Raw genomic sequence first — 12380 nt, forward strand, 5'->3', positions numbered from 1 at the left:
GGCCCTTGTTCTGCCATTCAATATGTGGTCATAGTTGGACAGTTTCTATGAAGAAAGGGAATCCTTAAAGAAGAGACTAAGACATTAATTAATCCAGTAACTCACCAGCGATGTCTTTCCTTGTGGCCCTTGGCGCAAAGTCCATGGCATGTAAATCAGACAGGCCGACTGTGCAGCCCTGCCTGCTCAGTTCACCCACACGCATGTTCTTCAAGGATGCACATAGATGATGTGCACAAGGATGCACATAGATGATGACCACTTTCTTACCTAAGTCACGAGCAGCGAAAGAACCTCATGGGGAGAAATTCCTCTTAGTCATAATTTAAGGAAGAAGAAAACAATTAGCAAATGCATCACCATAGTCAAAGCTAAAAAATAAGACTTTTAGTACACACTCTTAAAACGGTAATCATTTTACACTATTTTAAGGGATAATTTATAAGGTTTACTTTCTTCTAATTTTATAATACACAGTCTTGGAAAATAAGATGGAATAAATCTATGCCCTCTCCAAATGAAATAACTACACTTTATGAAAAGTCTGATATAATGTGGCTATTCTAGGTGAGAGGTTTAGCCTTGTCCTTCTGAGAACAGTAATAGTTCGTGCTGCATGTGGAATTCACCAGGGCACTGACTTTTGCTCTTAGCCATGGTCCTACCCTGACAAATATCAATCTGATCATAAGAATGTTTAGGTTTTCTTCTCCTCCAAGCACAAGGGAATTTGATACCTAACACAAAGCAGAAAGAATGGCCAAAGATCCCGGGAGCCTGAGACCCATCCTCTTTGGGTGGTGATACAGGTAATGGGGAGAAATCTGGCAGTGGCAATGTCTCACAGCTTCAATTATGTGGGCACCTCACCCACCCCTAGTGTGGCGCGTTCTCATTTCAGAAATCCCTATAAGACTTCTCGTCTTTCTGGAAGACAAATGGGCAAACAGCTTCTGTGCCAGAGAGAGTTGCATGAAAGGCAAAACGCTGAAGTGTGAGCCAGGGCAACTGTGATTATAATGATACAGTCTGGATTTGGAACCGTCTGTTCAGGCCCTTCAAAAGAAAAAAATATTGTACATAATGCTAAAATCATTGGTTTCAGTTCATCCTACCAAGAACAGGAGTTGAGAATTGTTAAGGTTTTTAATCCTGATCCCCAAAGTCCATGTTTCATGTCTTCTAAAAGTAGCTTAATTTTTTTTTCCTGAGAATTTAATTTTTGGCTCCAATCTGAATATGGCAAAAAGGAGGAGCCCCTGATAGACTGGCCAGGAACAATCTCTCTAGGAGCCAGCATCAGTGGGGCAGGTCTGTGAGGTTGTCCCAGGGCTCTGCTGCCACCTGCAGCCTGTGCAGCTCAAAGGCATATTCGTGACAGCCAGCCTGACATCAAGTGCACCTGGTGTCCTCTGCTGCACAGGAGTGGGAATCAAATCCTGGGAGATCGAGGCTGCAGTGAGCCATGATTGCGCCACTGCACTCCAGCCTGAGCGACAGAGTGAAACCCTGCCTCAAAACAAAAACGAAAACAAAATCCAGTTAATCTCATCGGTCCCTAAATGCCCTTAATAGCCGCCCTTCCACCCTTAATAGCACAAGAATGCTGAGTGTTCTCTTTCAAACCTTGAGAGGTGAGCTAATAGCAAAGTCTGATTTATTCACTAGCACGGGTGCTTTGACCCTGCCATTCTGGGGTCACTGTTGAGTTTACATCCTGCACGGGCTCATGGACATATGTCCACTAGGGTGGACATGCCCTTGAGTGTTCAGGGCTCACACTCCTGAGGAGACCCCCGCGTGGACTCTAAAGGTGCCACTCTTTCAGGTCCATTGACTCAGCTATTATCCCCAAAGCAACCTGCCCTGCCTCGGTGGTAGGCCTCAAGAGGTTTTGGCGTTGGCGGGGGAATGAGTGGTGTTTTGTTTTGAGACAGGTTCTTGTTCTGTCACCCAGGCTGGAATGCAGTAGTAGTGTGATCATGGCTCACAGCAGCCTCAACCTTCCAGGCTCAAGTGATCCTCCCACCTCAGCCTCTTGAGTAGCTGGGACCACAGGTGTGCACTACTGTGTATGCTCAGCTAACTTAAAAAAAAATATTTTGTAGAGATAGGGTCTCGCTATGGTGCCCAGGCTGGTTTCCAACTCCTGGGTTCAAGCAATTCCCCTACCTCAGCCTCCCAAAGTGGTAGGATTACAAGTGTGAGCCACTGTGCCTGGCCAAGAGGATTTTTAACATAATATGCATCCAGATTTATTTTATTATTATTACTCTTTCTTATCACAAACTATTTCACATGTATAAAAGTAAACTTTATAGAAATTGACTTATACATGACAGTGAAATGAATACTTGGGTACTCACCATTTAGCTGAAGACACAGATTAAAAATACCTTCAAAGACCTGTGTGCCCCCTGCCATCACATTGCTATTCTGAATATTTAATTATGCTTTTCCACATGAATTTGGCAGGTGATTTTTTATTTGGTATGTTTTTATACTTGGATTGAGTGATATCTATAACCTGTATTTTTCACTCAACTTTATAATTATGAAATATACACATCTTGATGTGTGGACCTGTAGTTAATTATTTGTTAATTGGGTAGTATAGTGAGATGTGTAAATGCTCAATTTTACAGTCAATTTTTGAACAATGTACTAATGGACACCAGCCACCAGCAGACTGTGAATTCACCTGTTGACCCACAGACTCGCTAACTCCTGGTATTGCCTACATTGCTGGGTGCAGTGATTTTTTTATAACTATGAGATCAATTTTATTCAAAATTTTTTTAGACGGAGTTGCGCTCTTGTTGCCCAGGCTGGAGTGCAATGGCGTGATCTCAGCTCACCGAAACCTCTGCCTCCTAGGTTCAAGTAATTCTCCTGCCTCAGTCTCCCGAGTAGCTGGGATTACAGGCATGCGCCACCACGCCCAGCTAATTTTGTATTTTTAGTAGAGATGGGGTTTCTCCATTTTGGTCAGGCTGGTCTCGAACTCCCAACCTCAGGTGATCCACCCGCCTTAGCCTCCCAAAGTGATGGGATTACAGGCGTAAGCCATGTGCCTGGCCAATATTTATTATTTTAATGGCATCTGTTTGACTACCACTTACTAAGAGATGTGTCCTGAAATCTCCCACTCTGATAGTGGATTTTTCAATTTCTTTTCATAATTCAGTGTTTGCTTTATATACTTCAAAGCTGTTTATTAGATACATACCAAGTTTAGAATCGGTGTAACTTCATATTGAATTGATATGTTCATTATTACACAGAGACCTTCTTTATTCCTAATCATGATTTTTGCTCTAATGTCTATTTTTGTTTGATATTAATACAATGATCCTACCTGCTTTGGGTATGCATGGTATATCTTTTTCCGTCCTTTTACCCTTAACTTTCTGTGTTGATGGCTTAGATATCTCTTGTAAACTGAAGGTAGCTAAATTTAAGCTTTTTATCTAGCTAGACTCTTTTAACTGACATTTTTGTCTATTTACCTTTTTTATGATTACAGGTATATTAGGATTTTCCACCATTGTATTTTGCACCTTCAATTTGTCCTCCTTTTACTGTTGATTTTTTTCCTCCATTCTTATCTTATTTTGGATGATAGCATGTTTTCTTATTCCATTTTTCCCCTCTACTAATTTGACCTCAATTTCTTTTAAATACTTATCCTAGAAACTTGAATATACATATTATCACTTAAAAATCTAAATCACTAGCTTTATCCCCCTCCCTGAAAAAAGAACTGACTTTTTATTTGGATTATACCCTCTATGTATTATTTTTGCCCAGGATTATAATTTTATCTGCTTTTTAACCCTATAGGTTAGGCTATATTATTATTTACTTTTGAGACAGTGTTTCACTCTGTCACCCAGGCTGGAGTACAGTGCAGTCATAGCTCACCACAGCCTTTAACTCCTGGGCTCAAGGGATCCTCCCACCTCACCCTTCCGAGTAGATGGAAATACAGGCGAGCACTGTCACACGCAGCTAATTATTTTTATGTTTTGTAGAGATGAAGTCCTGCTGTGTTGCCCCGACTGGTCTCAAACTTCTGTTCTCAAGCCATCCTCCCACTTTGGCTTTCCAAAATGCTGGGATTATAGGTGTAAGCCACCGTGCCCGGCCGCTAATCTACTGTTTAATTTACTCTTTTCCGTGTTTATATATTTAATTCTAGATGTTCCTTTGTGTTTCGAATCTGGTCACTTTTCAATCTCTTTACTTCTTTGAACACTTTTATACATGATTATTTCGTTATGTATCCCATAATGCCAATATTTGAAGATTGTAGGTGATTAAATCTATTGCTTAGTGTTTTTATTTCCAGTCATAATGTTGTTTCCTCATGTGTCTGGTAATTTTGGAGAGCACATTACACTCATCTTAAAGGGAATCCTATTAGGCATGACGTTTTTCTCCAGAGAGAATTCATATTTACTTAAATTATACAATCTTGAAGGTTGGTATCACTTAACTTCAGATTTTGCCGACTTGTGGATGGGGGCAGAATAAATTCCAAATCCAGACCTTATGGAGTTAAGAGGAGTTTATTTTTCTACCCAGAAGTGAACAGAGAGGCTTAACGTACCTAAATCAGTGTAAGGGTAAACGTTATTTTTATAACCACCTTGGAGCCCCTCTATGAAGTCTTGATTCAGCTGCCCACATGGTGTGTCTGGAATTCCTGGGTTCTTAGTCTCACTGATTGCAAGTATGAAACTGCAGACCCTTAGCAGCCAATGTTACAGCTCTTAAGGTAGCACGTTTGGAGCTTATTCCCTCTGATGTTCAGAAGTGTTCGGAGTGTCTTCTTTTTGGTGGACTCGTGGTCTTGCTGGCTCAGACAGGTGTGAAGCTACAAGCCTTCAGCAGTGAGTGTTACAGCTGATAAAGGCAATGTGGACTCAAAGAGTGAGCAGCAGGAAGACTTCTTATAAAAACACCGAAAGCACACAAAATCTACAACGTGGAAAACACCCTGAGCAGGGTTGCTGCTACTGGTGCGGGCAGCCTGCTTTTATTCTCTTATCTGGCCCCACCCTCATCCTGCTGATTGGTAGAGCCGAGTGGTCTGTTTTGACAGGGCGCTGATTGGTGCGTTTACAATCCCTGGACTAGACATAAAGGTTCTCCAAGGCCCCACCAGAGCAGCCAGACACAGAGTGTCGATTGGTGCACTCACAAACCCTGAGCTAGACACAGGGTGCTGATTGGTGTATTTACAATCCCTGAGCTAGACATAAAGGTTTTCCACGTCCTCACCAGACTCAGGAGCCCAGCTGGCTTCACCCAGTGGATCCTGCTCTGGGGTTGCAGTGGAGCTGCCTGTCAGTCCCACGCCGCGCACCCGCACTCCTCAGCTCTTCCGTGGTCGATGGGACTGGGCACCGTGGAGCAGGGGGTGGTGCTCGTCGGAGAGGCTCAGGCCACACAGGAGCCCACGGAGGGGGTGGGAGGCTCAGGCACGGCGGGCTGCAGTTCTGGGCCCTGCCCCGCGGGAAGGCAGCTAAGGCCCGGTGAGAAACCGAGCGCAGCGCCGGTGGGCTGGCACTGCTGGGGGACCCAGTACACCCTCTGCAGCCGCTGGCCCGGGTGCTAAGCTCCTCATTGCCGGGGGCCGGCAGGGCCGGCCGGCTGCTCCGAGTGCAGGGCCCCACCAAGCCCACGCCCACCCGGAACTCCAGCTGGCCCGCAAGCGCCGCGCGCAGCCCTGGTTCCCGCTGGCGCCTCTCCCTCCACACCTCCCTGCAAGCTGAGGGAGCCGGCTCCCGCCTTGGCCAGCCCAGAAAGGGGCTCCCACAGTGCAGCGGTGGGCTGAAGGGCTCCTCAAGTGCCACCAAAGTGGGAGCCCAGGCAGAGGAGGTGCCGAGAGCGAACGAGGGCTGTGAGGACTGCCAGCATGCTGTCACCTCTCAATGGCACAGCCCTCAGGCCTGGTCTTGCTCGGTTATTAGTATTTGATGCCGACGCAGCCTAAGGTTCTACACTTGCTTACCAATCTGCTGTCAGCAACTTGTTTATTGTTGTGGTGGTGACGGTGGTGGTGGTGGGGTGAGGGGTTGGGGATATGCTTGGGCATTTTCATTCATTTTTTATGATCTTAGTAACACATTTAAAAGTATATTTGCTGTGATTTACTTGCATCTAGAAGTGTTGCTGCAGGAGAGCTCTTCAGATGTCTTGTCTGCCACAGAACAGGAAGTGAAAGTCTCTGCATGGTTTTTGACTTCACCCACACACGACACAAAAGAATCTCTGACCCACAAAACATGAGACCCTTGTTGAGCCGGGGACCCCGTCTTAGGTTTCTGCTGTACTCACTGTGAACTCCCCAGGACTGTCTTTAAGGGTCGCTTCTTAAAAATGGCCTTTGTTTAGTACTGCTTCAATTCCCGGAAGGGTTCCTTCCCGCAGTGGAGCAGAGCACAAGCTTTGGAAAAGGACGCCTGGGTTTTAGTTTCCGTGCTGCCTCTTGTAGGGGTGGAGCCTGGTCAAGTGACTTGAGCTCTGTAAGTTTCGGTTCACCATCTGTAACATGAAGATAACAAAACCTTCTTACAGATTGTCAGCTCAGGCTGCGAGACATCAACAGAGGACATACCTTCCATCCATAATTCAAGAGTTCAGATGACACACACCTGGATTCTGGCCAGCTTTACCCTCAATACATTCTCATCAAACACATCACTGGCTGCATCGACGTTCCAGCACATCAGCCCACTTTACGGGAAGAAAGAAATGGGGAGAGATGAGCAGAAATCAGACTTCTCAGCAGACACAACCCGAGGCAGGGTCAGCACCTGGGCCGTCGGGATCCCAGACAGGATTTCAAGCTCCTCCTGGGATCCTAGGGGGAAGGTTTCTCATGACAGGACTGAGGACACGCTGGCACCTTGCGTATCAGGTGGGGCAGCTATGGAAGCCAGACTCCCTTTCTTTCATAGATGGGGAAACTGAGGCCCGAAGAGGTGGAGGAGCTTGTTCAGGGGTACTCAGCTGCTGGCAGAGCTGGGCCTGGATGCAGGACTGACTGCATCAGCCTCTTCTGCCTCTGTCACTTCCCCACAAGGGAAGATTCTTCCTCACCTTTTCCTCCTCCTTCTTTGTGTATACACTTAACCTGCTTCGTGAGGAGATATGCTACTTTAAATTTTGTTATAATTTTTATATACTTCTATGAATGTTTTTAGATTATGGTCATCAGATTCCAAAATTAATTTATGTTTTGTTTTCACTGGAGTACTGCCTATTCCCATGTAGATAGTCACCATGCTTGCAGCATTATTTAGGATTCTTTGATTGTAACTGCTGTACACTCAACTCACAGCACTAAACAAAAAAGGCAACACCCTGCCTCACATAACTGAAGAGCTGAAGAGGAAAAGCTCCAGTTCAGGCAGGGGTGGATGCAGGTGTTCACAGCGTGTCACTAGGAAGTTGTCTCTCTGTGTGGCTTGGCCGCACCGTCCTCTGCCTGGGCTGCATTTGTAGGTCAACGCTCTCTATGTGTTGGCCCCTGACCCACTTACTTCGTCACAGCTCCAAGTCCAGAAGCAAGAAAGGTCTCTCTTTCCTGATAGGTCCAATGAACCCGAGTTCAGTCTCACTCCCTGGGGTGGTTACGGCTAGGCCACGGAACACCGTGATCAGTCAGGGCTGTGAACGGCCACTCCTGGGGTCGGAGGAGGGGCCACCCTTATGAACACCACATAGCTTGGTTGAAAGGGCATGGTTCCCCCACCACACACAAGAAAACAAGGTATTGCAATCAGAAAAAATGGGAATAGATATGGGACAGGCAAAGATGACTCCTCACAGCATCTGCCATGCAGCGGCTCAGAGTGCTTTGTCACTACCCCAATCACAGGCACTTTGGCTGCTTCCAGAGAGGAGCCAGACACCCTGGGTTCAAACCACATCTGCCCCTCTACAGCTGTGACCCTTGGGCAAATGTCTTTTTTTTTTTTTTTTTTTTTGAGATGGAGTCTCACTCTGTGGCCAGGCTGGAGTGCAACGGCATGATCTCACCTCACTGCAACCTCCACCTCCCGGGTTCAAGCGATTCTCCTGCCTCAGCCTCCCAAGTAGCTGGGACTATAGGCATGCACCACCACACCCGGCCGATTTTTGTATTTTTTAGTAGAGACGGCGTTTCACCATGTTGGCCAGGCTGGTCTTGAACTCCTGACCTCAGGTGATCCTCCCACCTCAGCCTCCTTTCAAAGTGCTAGGATTACAGGATGGAATAACACTTTCCTTTAAGGGCCAACAAAATCACTTGAGCATGCATCCATCAGAGGGAGGGCGGCTTAGGAGAGGTTCCCACACGGTGCCCACTGCTGAACTGTACGTTAGCTAGCTTTTTCCTGCCTCCCCATCTTATCGCCATTTTCTGGGGCTCGGTTTTTCCCTCTTGAGAAAGAAATAGGCCTGTGCTTATTTCCCTCTCCCCTGGGACAAGGCACCAGCCACTCTCCTGAGCTGCCGGGAACTTCTCCAAAATTCCTGGTGCTTTCTTACGTTGAGCAACATGAGTCTGTTTCCTCTTTTTACCAGCCTCCACCCACGCGAGGCTCTGAGACAAACTACACAACCAAAGAAGTCTTTCTGAATCCACAAAGCCCTGTTTGTCTAAGAAAAAGGTCACGGGGCCCAATCACACACACCTGGCTGCAGTCATTTCCAATTTTCTTTTTTTTTTTTTAAATGGCAATTCCTGCTGCCCTGCTGATACTGAATTTATTTTTCATTTTAAGTTTTTCAGCAATAAGATAAAAACCGGCCGGGCGCAGTGGCTCATGCCTGTAATCCCAGCACTTTGGGAAGCCAAGGCGGGCGGATCACCTGAGGTCGGGAGTTTGAGTTCAGCCTGACCAACATGGAGAAACCCTGTCTCTACTAAAAATACAAAATTAGCTGGGCATGGTGGCGCATGCCTGTAATCCCAGCTACTCAGGAGGCTGAGGAAGGAGAATCGCTTGAACCAGGGAGGTGGAAGTAGCGGTGAGCCGAGATCGCGCCATTGCACACTCCAGCCTGGGCAACAAGAGTGAAACTCCGTCTCAAAAAAAGAAACTTAAAAACCGGCAGAAAATGTATCAGGGTGCCCGATACTATGGGAGTTGAGATCTAGGCTAGAGCCCAGCCCTCGAATTGCTAACAGTTTTGCTTGGGAACCAGAATTAATGTCTTCAGCATACTCAGGCCAAGGTGACAGCACCGGTTCTCAGAGAGGTTGGATTTCAGCAACTTCCCATCCCCTCAACCCACACAGGAAGGGACAGGCCCCTCGGCAGTTAGAGAACGCACCTTCCCATACTTCAGAGTTGCCGGAGGGAGGGTGGAGGACCCCCTGCCTCACGGTGATCTGAGGTCCAGCAACCCTAGGGACCTCAGCTTGAGGCTCTGAAGGGCTGTGACACAGCCTCTTTGCCTGCCAGCCCTGCCCCGGATGCAGCCTGCAGAGCAAGGGTGGAGGAGGGGAGCTATGTGGCCAAAACACTGAGTCATTGAGGAGCAGGAGGGAGCCGCCCCTTCCTGGCATGTCTCCTGAGGCTGGCTGTCCTTCCCCAGCCTGTTGAGCCTACAGTCCCAATCAAGAGCCAGCCCGGTTTCTGCAAGCACAGGAGCAGAAGAGAAACCAGTGAAGATTTCCCCGCTGCATATCAGATCAACGATGGCTGCTCGGTGATGGCGCTGCTCTGCTGCAAATACACGGCTGCAACACTGAGAAACTGCCACCAAGAAAAACCCCAAACCCACTGATCCCACAAAGAGGGGAGAAAAAGGAAGGCTTCATGCTGAAGAAGGAGAAATACAAATGTGTATGTGCCGGTTTGCCTCTGGTCATTACCGTGGAGGCATTCACACGCCTGTCCATTTGGCATTATTATGAGCGATCCCCAGACAGAAGAACTTAAGGTCAAGTTTTACAAAGATAACCAAGGACATCTTAAAGGAGACAGGCTTTGGGATCATTGGAAGAGGGAAGCTGTGGATCTTGCATTCATGCGTTTGGATGAAGATGACATTAGAAACTGCGCTTTGCAGGTTAAGGTGGCCAAGTATCAACGGAATGGGAAATATGAGGCTTCAGGAAGGAAGCGCGTGAACCACAGGAAAGCTCCGTCTCTACAGCAGAAGCGGCCACGCCGCAGCCCATCCAAACGCCACGACACGAGTGAGTTGTCCTCATCGAACACATTTCATCCTGTGGATTTTGAGGATGGCCAGAGAAGACCTTCAAGGAGAGTCAAGTTTGGACCAACTCGGAGGCTCATTCTCTTTGACAGACACCCAGCTGGTGAACCTGTGTCCTGGAGGAATGCAGGAGCAGCTGCTCATTGTATTCAAACCTTTGATGGAAGGTGGTTTGAATGATATGATTAAGCAGACTCCAAGGCTGAGAGGACGGGCGGCTTCCTTCAGTGTCCCTGAGGCCAACACCCTCAGTGCTCCGATTCCACAGAGGGGGACTTTGGGTGGTGCTGGGGGCGTTGAGGAAGAAAGGCCCCTGGGCACAGGCAGCAGTGCTGTCCTCAGTAGTGATGACAAGGAGGAGGAGGAGAAGGGAAAAGAGGAGGATATGATGACAAAGATGATATTTAATCCCTTAAACTTGCTTTTAGGGAAGTCCCTCCATCTGCGTGTGCCTGTGTGTCAGGGTAATTACTAGTAGTGTTACGTGAACACACGCACAGTGGTACAATGCCATCAGACTAAATTTTTAAAAAGTTTTAAATTTTAATTGTAACTGGCAATTAATGATTTTTAAATTATTTTTATTTATTTGTTTTTTGAGACAGGTCTCATTCCGTCACCCAAGGCTAGAGTGCAGTGGTGTGATCTCAGCTCACTGCAACCTCTGCCTCCCAGCTCGAGCGATTCTCTCACCTCAGCCTCCCAAGTACCTGGGACTGCAGGTGTGCGCCACCACACCTGGCTAATTTTTATTTTTTTTATAGGGTTGGGGTTTCGCCATGTGGCCCAGGCTGGCCTCAAACTCCTAAACTCAAGCAATCTGCCTGTCTTAGCCTCCAAAAGTGCTGGGATTACAGGTCAGAGCCATCACGCCTGGCTATTTTTAAAAAGAGTCTTGCTCTGTCATCCAGGCTGGAGTGCAGTGACAGTCATGGCTCACTGCAGCCTTGAACTCCTGGACTCACGTGACCCTCTTGCTTCAGCCTCCTAAGTAGCTGGAATTACAGGTGCATGCCACCATGCCTTGCTAATGTATGTTTTTAAATTTTTTGTAGAGATGGGTCTCACTATGTTGCCCAAGCTGGTCTTGAACTCCCGGCCTCAAGCAATTGTCCCATCTCAGCCTCCCAAATTGCTGGGATTACAGGCATGACCCACGGTGCCCAGCCATTAATTTTTTTTTTTTTTTTTTTTTTTTACAGAGTCTCGCTCTGTCACCCAGGCTGGAGTGCAGTGGCGCAATCTCGGCTCACTGCAAGCTCCTCTTCCCGGGTTCACACCATTCTCCTGCCTCAGTCTCCCAAGTAGCTGGGACTACAGGCGCCCGCCACCATGCCTGGCTAAATGTTTGTATTTTTAGTAGAGACAGGGTTTCACCGTGTTAGCCCGGGTGGTCTCGATCCACCACCTCAGCCTCCCAGAATGCTGGGATTACAGGCATGAGCTACAGCACCCGGCCTCAGACAACATGACTTTATTACTGGAAACCAACTAAGAAAAAATTATGATTAGGGGGAGAAAACAGCAAATGGTCAGGGTAAAAAATCAATATTCAGCAATCAATAGCTTTCACCAATCCAAAGAACTTTTAGAAGATATAATTGAAGACAAAATCCTATTTATAATAGCAAACAACAACAAAAGCAAGGAATGAACTTAGTCAATGTGCACTGCCTGTAGGAGATGACCTCTTGATCCGCCCACCTTGGCCTCCCAAAGTGCTGGGATTACAGGAGTGAGTGAGCCACCTCGCCCAGCTGAGCCAATGATTTTAAAACACTTTAAATAAATACATTTTGTAATGTTTCACTTAACAAAAGAGATACATTCTGAGAAATGTATCATTAGGTGATTTCATAATTAGTTGATTTCCTTGTCCCGCAAACATCATAGAATGCACTTACACAAACCCAGATGGTACAGCCAACTACACACCCAGGCTTTATGGTAGAGCCTATTGCCCTTGGCTATAAACCTGTAGAGATGTTACTGTACTGAATACTGTAGGCAACTGTAACACAATGATAGGTATTTGTGTATCTAAACATGGAAAAGTTACAGTAAAATTACAGTATTAGTCCAGGTGCAGGCGGCTCATGCCTGTAATCTCAGCACTTGGGGAAGCTGAGGTGGGTGGACTCCTTGAGACCAGGAGT

The 12380-nt window shown here is 46.9% G+C and overlaps 1 long non-coding RNA gene and 1 pseudogene across 1 annotated transcript; one reads left to right on the top strand and one right to left on the bottom strand.

Moving 5' to 3' along the window:
• Positions 1 to 4001: 4001 nt before the first annotated feature.
• Positions 4002 to 9455, bottom strand: LOC134735770 (uncharacterized). Its single transcript, XR_010119213.1, has 3 exons — positions 9334 to 9455; positions 6663 to 6744; positions 4002 to 6552 (listed from the first exon to the last, which is right to left on the bottom strand). It is a non-coding gene; the product is annotated as an uncharacterized lncRNA (long non-coding RNA).
• A 418-nt stretch (positions 9456 to 9873) lies between these two features.
• On the top strand, positions 9874 to 12243 carry LOC129472975 (uncharacterized; annotated as a pseudogene).
• Positions 12244 to 12380: the final 137 nt, after the last annotated feature.

Source organism: Symphalangus syndactylus, chromosome 23, assembly GCF_028878055.3.
Source record: "Symphalangus syndactylus isolate Jambi chromosome 23, NHGRI_mSymSyn1-v2.1_pri, whole genome shotgun sequence".
Classification (NCBI taxonomy): Eukaryota; Metazoa; Chordata; class Mammalia; order Primates; family Hylobatidae; genus Symphalangus; species Symphalangus syndactylus.